Below are 6,000 nucleotides of genomic sequence, written 5' to 3'. Positions count from 1 at the left end.
TCCCCTTGCCTCAGCCTCCTGAGTAGCTGGGACTACAGGTGTGAGCCACCACGCCCAGCTGATTTTTGTATTTTTTATAGAGATGGGGCCTCGCTACGTTGCCCAGGCTGGTTTCAAACTCCTGTCCTCAAAGGATCCTCCTACCTCAGCCTCCCAAAGTGCTGGATTACAGGCGTGAGCCACCCACCCGGCCTGCAATTCTTAATATTCTTATCCCTGACCTTGTGTTTGTAAGCAAGGCCTGTGGATGCTGGAGCACAGAAGCTGGTAGCTCTGCCACGTGTGGAGGTCAGTGAGGGGTAGGGCCCCGCTTCCTGTTAGAACCAGAAATCACTCCGACCACAGAAAGGGGCAGTGGCGTTCTCAGAAGTCGTAAGGCCCAGGGCCCTTCTGACCACGTTCCCCTGCGTCGGCCGCCACTGCTGCCCGGGGCAGCCCAGCTCCTTGTTCCCTCCCCGCCCACAGGGCAGTGCGCAGAGCGAGGTGGGTGCACGCGTGCGAGAAGTGGAATGAAATAGCTGGGTTAGTTTTGTGCAGTGTGCACCGTGTGGTGACAACAGAACCCACGTGCACATGCCGGCTGTGGTGTGACTTCAGTGACGCTGCCTCTATCTGAATTTCAAGCTGGCGCACAACAGAAAGATGAGCAGTGAAATGCCTGCTAATCGTGTAAAATTTAAACACTTTCTTTAGTTTGGAATGACATTAAACAGCAAATAAAAAACATCATGCCAAGTTGAGGGACCCTGCAAGAAAGGGAAGAGCCTCGTTCCTCGGTACATTTTAAGGTGACTTTTTCTGCTTTTGAACAAGGGGCCATGGATTCTCTTTTTGCACCAGGCTCCACAGGCCACGGCAGGTGGCAGAGTTGGCTTGTTCTTCCCTGTGGGTCTGGGGTGAGCCCTGCAGGCACAGCCTAGAACACTGGCCGGTTCAATCCCCTGTTGGCTGAGAAATAGAGGTGACGCAGCCCGAGGGGAGCCCCCTGCACAAGGGGACCCTTTCAAGACCCCCGGCTGGACCCTGGGCCTCTGCCGCTGTTCCCGGAGGCTGTGTGCCCCGAGAAGCCAAGTGCAGGATGGGTCTGTGTGGGGTCTGGGAAAGGGGGACCCGGCTGAGGGCTGGAGCTGGGCTGGGGCACGGCCAGGGCGTGGAGGGCCGCTGTGGGCTTTGGAAGCGTCTACGTGCCAGTCCTGGCTGATGGCCATCCCACGTCCCGCCCAGCACAGAAGAGAAGGCCCTCTTTGTCCTGGCCACACCCCCAGCTGGCAGCGTCCAAGGGCAGGCACGCCTGGGGACTCTGGGTGGGCAGGATGGCTGAGCCTTGGGCCAGGGCCAGCCTGGGCCGGCCTCTGAGGAAGGCAGCCCATCTGCCCCAGCTGTCCCCAGCCTTTGGTCCCTGGGACCTCAGCCTGTCCCAGGCCCACCCTGGGCTGCTTGCTGAGGTGGGCATCATACCTACACCCAGGCAGGCAGTTTGGGATCCCTTTTCTCTGGGGGCCGGTGGAGACCCGCCTCCCTCCACATTGGGGTGGGAGGTAGCTGGAGGGTCCCGCCCAGAGCTCCAGCCTTCCTGCCCCTTGGCCTCACCCCAGTCGCTGATGGGCCCTGGGTTTGGGGCTCAGACCCCGCCCCCGTCCTGGAATTTCACTAAATCTCCTGTTTTATCTGAAAACTGCGCCCACGCTCTGTGCGGTGTCTGTTTGTATGGGTACCAGTGACAATACTAACCCTGGCCAGCGGTGGTCACGGGGCACAGTCCCGCACACGCCTGCTGCCTCCCCGCAGGCCCGGGTTCACCTTCATGATACCTGCCTGGTAGGTAGAGCCTGCCCTCTCCATTCTCAGGGGACAGCGGGCCTGTGACCTCTGGGGGCCCCAGCAATCGGAGCCAATCTTTCACACGCGTCATCCACTGACTGGGAAGAGGCTGAGGCTACTTCTAGGGGGAGGGGGGGGGTGCTGGGGGAGAGGGTGCCCACTGTTTAAGCACCTGCTGTGTACCAGGCCAATCTACTGCCATGCCGTGTGGGGCGGTGGCCAGCGCTGTACTTCAGGCTCGGGGGCAGAAGTGTGTCCAGTTCCCCAGCAACAAGGTGGGAGAGGCTGTGGGCCTTGGCCGGGCTGCCGGACAGACTGAAGCTGGGCCTAGAGCCTCACTGGGTCTGGAGCCGCCACAGTCTGGCCTTGTCTGGGGCGGCAGACCCTACAGCTCCTGGTGCCCTTACCTGTCGACGGCAGATACTATTCCTGACCCCGTGACAGGGCCTGAGGATTAGACAAGACCGTGTGTGTGAACCAGGAGGGCCTGGCCAGGCCGGCACCTGGTGACCTCTTCAAGCCCCACGTGGCCCCAGAACTGGCTTCTGCCCACTGGCGCCCCCTGCCCCTGCCCCTGCAGCCTTGTTTCCCTGCCGGGGCCCTGCCTCCAAGGAGGCCACTCTCCCTGGGAACAAGCTCCAGCCATCTGCCTGGGGAGCAGAGGGGCCCGGGTCCCACCTGTGCTCCCGCCCCCACCCCTGGGCTGTCACCAGCCTTAATTACCCAGGCCCCTCCGGCCAGGGTCCCTGCACAGCTGGGGAACCTGGCTGGCCCAGGCATGCCACATTCCTGCATACCTCCCCAGGCTGCTGTCCTGCTGGCTGCAGGCAGCCACGGGGCACAGGGAGGGGGGGACTGCAGCTGCTGGATGGGGAACCTGGAGACGGCCCAACTGTGCCCCAGGACTCCCAGCTGCACCTCCTCATCCTCTTACCACCGCCAGCCCAGCACAGGGAAGGGCTGCCCTGGTGCTGACAGCGAGGAGGGCAGGTCAGAGACTTCCACCGATAGGAACAGCAAAGGCGACAGCCTAGGACCCCTCCCACAAGGCGGGACAATCGGACATTCCAGCCACCCCCATCCCGTGAGTCACAGCCCTCCCTGGAGCCTGGCCTCCTGGTGTCTAGACAAGCCCCCTGCACCTTCTGGGGGTGCTCCTTGGCGGCTGGCCTGGGAGGGGCCCGTCCTGAGGAGGCCTCTGGCTTCTGGGGCCCAGGTGGACCACTGCAGAACGGGCAGCTGCAGCTGACAGGGCTGGGGAGGAAGCAGGGGCCACACAGGCCCGTCCCCACCCCAGGCTCAAGGGGGACCTGCCTCCAGCCCCGCACAGGAGGGAGACACAGGCAAATTTCCCAGGGACCTGCCATGGGGTGCCCGTGGTGCCCTGGGCCCGCGCTCGCTCACGCCCACCGTGTGCGTCTCCCTGTCTGGCCCCGCGACTCTACACGTATGCGTCCAGGCAGCTCTCACTCCCATCTGGAATTTTTAGAAAAGGGGAAAATGTAGCCGAAAGCAGGCTTTCTATCTCGTCAAGTCTCAGGCCCCACTAATTACAGGCTGACGGTGGAGGATTCAGGGCAAGGGTCCTTCCAGTGGCCGCGGTCATAATCCGCAGCTTCTGTCTGCGCCTGGGACACCGCAGAGGTCACAGTGTCCATCCAGCTCTGTGCCGCCCTGATGTCACTGCCTGGGGAGGGTGTGGGGTCTGCACCACCCCGGCTCTTGGGCCCTGCCCTGGGGAGCCCACATCTGCAGCTGAACATGCACCCCCTTTTCCCGCCACCGGTCAGGACCTGGCCAAGGGCCCCAGACTCTGAGGCAGGGAAAGGGGAGGCCCCAGGTGGGGACCAGCTGCCACACCTCCGAGGGGTCTACCGGGGGTTGGCCTGTGAGGCCCCCAAAGCCGTGCACCCAGGCCAGCCCTGGGATTGTATCTGGTGTGCTTCAAACATTATGCTTGTCATGTCCCCTTTTTCCTAAAGTGTCCCCAGGGGCCAGGGCTGGACTCAATGCCCCGTCCTCGACCCCAAGGATGGAGGCCGTGGGAGAGAGGAGGCACTGCCCACTACCAAGAGGGCACACGTCTGCTGTGTGAGCCACTGCTGTTTGGGGTTCCTGATATAGCCGGCTTCTGCCGCTTGCCCATGCTGAGGGTGGTGCCCAGCCTGGGCTCTGTCCCCACAGCATGTCCTGTCCCCTCCACTCCCCACTGAGGCCTGCAGTGGAGGGCTCGGGCCGCGGCTTCCTCACACCACATCCCCAGGGCTGTGCTCAAGTCACTGCCGCCATTGAGCCCCCACCCAGACCTCCCGAGTGCGTCCCACCCACCAGAGCAGACGCCTTGCAGGGACAGAGGCCACCCGGGCACCAAAGACCACGTGGCACAGGCCAGAGAGCTCCTGAGTCCCCGGGCGGCCGTGAGCCCCACGTGGACGCCCGTCCTGCCCGGTGCACACCGGCATCGTGCCCTTCCCGTGCTGCTCCCGCGGCCCCTGCCCCCCTCATCCTGCGGTGCCTCCCTGCTCCTTCAGGAAAGCCCCGCCCTGTCTGCAGGTCTCCCTGCCCTGTGCTTCCCGGCACCCTGGAGACCCCAAGAACCGCCAACAAGCAGCATCGTGTCCTGGAGCTGCCACAGTGAGGGACCCAGCACGGCTGGGTCACAAGCAACACAAATCCGTCCTCTCACGGTGCCAGAGGCCGGGACTCCAAAAGCCAGGTGTCGGTGGGCTGTGCTCCCCCGACACTCTGGAGGAGATGCCCTCCTGCCTGTCCCGCTCCTGGTGGCTCCTGGCGCTCCGTGGCTTGTGGTTGCGTCATGCTGGTCTCTGCCTCCGTCTTCTCGTGGCTTCTCCCGTGTGTGCCTGTTTCTTCTGTCTCTGACAAGGGCCCTGTCCTTGGCTTTAGGGCACCTGGATAACCCAGGTGCTCTGTCTCCAGATCCTCACCTTTAACCCCGTCTACAGAGACCCTTATTCGGAATAAGGCCCATTCTGAGGTTCTGGGTGGACACATTGTTTTGGGGACCACCTTTTAAACACAGTACACACAGGGACCTCCCAACCCTGCCCCCTGGTCCCCTTTGCAGCACTCAGACCCTGACGAATTTGCTTTTGCCTGTTTTTAATTCCCACTGCCCTAGGATATGAGCTGCAGGAGAAGGCCTGGCTTTGCTCACGGCCCATGCGTTCCCGTGGACACCTGAGGCCGGGCAGCTCACCCAGCCTCCCTGAGCCACAGTCCCCGGGACTCAAGCCCTCCTTGGGTGCTCAGCCTCGGTCCTGGCTGATCGTGGGCACGGCCAGAGCACAGGCCCTGAGCTGCAGGACGGGGCCACGCCCTGGAGACCAGGGCTCCCAAGGCAGCAAGGCCCGCCCAGGTCCCAGCAGGTCCAGGAATGAGGCTGGGATGGGAGGTGCCTAGTGACCCAAGGGGAGTGTGGGGTGGTGGAGGACCCTGCTCCCCTAGACCTGCTGTGAAAGCAAGGGAAGGGGATGGGCCCACGGGTGGAAGGGCCTCGAGAAGGCAGGTTTGCAGAGCAGCGACTGCATTCCGGCTCAGGAGCCCGGGGACCCCCTCCAGCCACACACCACTGCCCCGGGGCTGGTGGTGCTGCAGGGAAGGGCAGAGGGCAGAAGAGGCCAGGAACAGTGAGGTGCCTGCCTGCAAGTCTCCCCAGGGATAGGACCAAGCCCGGGGCCTCTGGACCGGAGAGACCCCCTGGCAGGGCAGGCAGGAAGGAACCAAGGCCAGAGCAGGGGACCCTGGCTGGCGTCTCACCGTCTCCACCCATGGGCATCTGTGGGCACTCGGCCAGGTTTCTCCCTGCACACGCTTTAATCCAGCAAGTTTCTGGGGTTCTCTAGGGCAAGTGCTGTCAAGCATGTGGGTGTTGTGGGCTTGGCTCCGAGTGGCTGTGCAGCCAGCCGGGGCAGCGACAACACCCTGAGGGCCTCAAACCGGGACAGTGGCCTGCTCTGCGCGTGCCAGTGTTCCCGGGGCTGCCGAGACGGAGTGCACGGACTAGGGGGCCGGGCAGGCTAACACAGCGGAAACTGCCTCACGGCTCTGGATGCCAGAAGTCCACAGTCTGGGCTGGTCCCTTCTGAGGCTGTGAGGGGAATCTGGCTTCTAGGGGAGGCCGGCATCCTGTAGCCGCATCAGCCCCGTCCGCCCGTCTCC

Source organism: Eulemur rufifrons, chromosome 9 (genome assembly GCF_041146395.1).
Source record: "Eulemur rufifrons isolate Redbay chromosome 9, OSU_ERuf_1, whole genome shotgun sequence".
Taxonomy (NCBI): domain Eukaryota; kingdom Metazoa; phylum Chordata; class Mammalia; order Primates; family Lemuridae; genus Eulemur; species Eulemur rufifrons.
Note: the sequence above shows the minus strand (reverse complement) of the source record.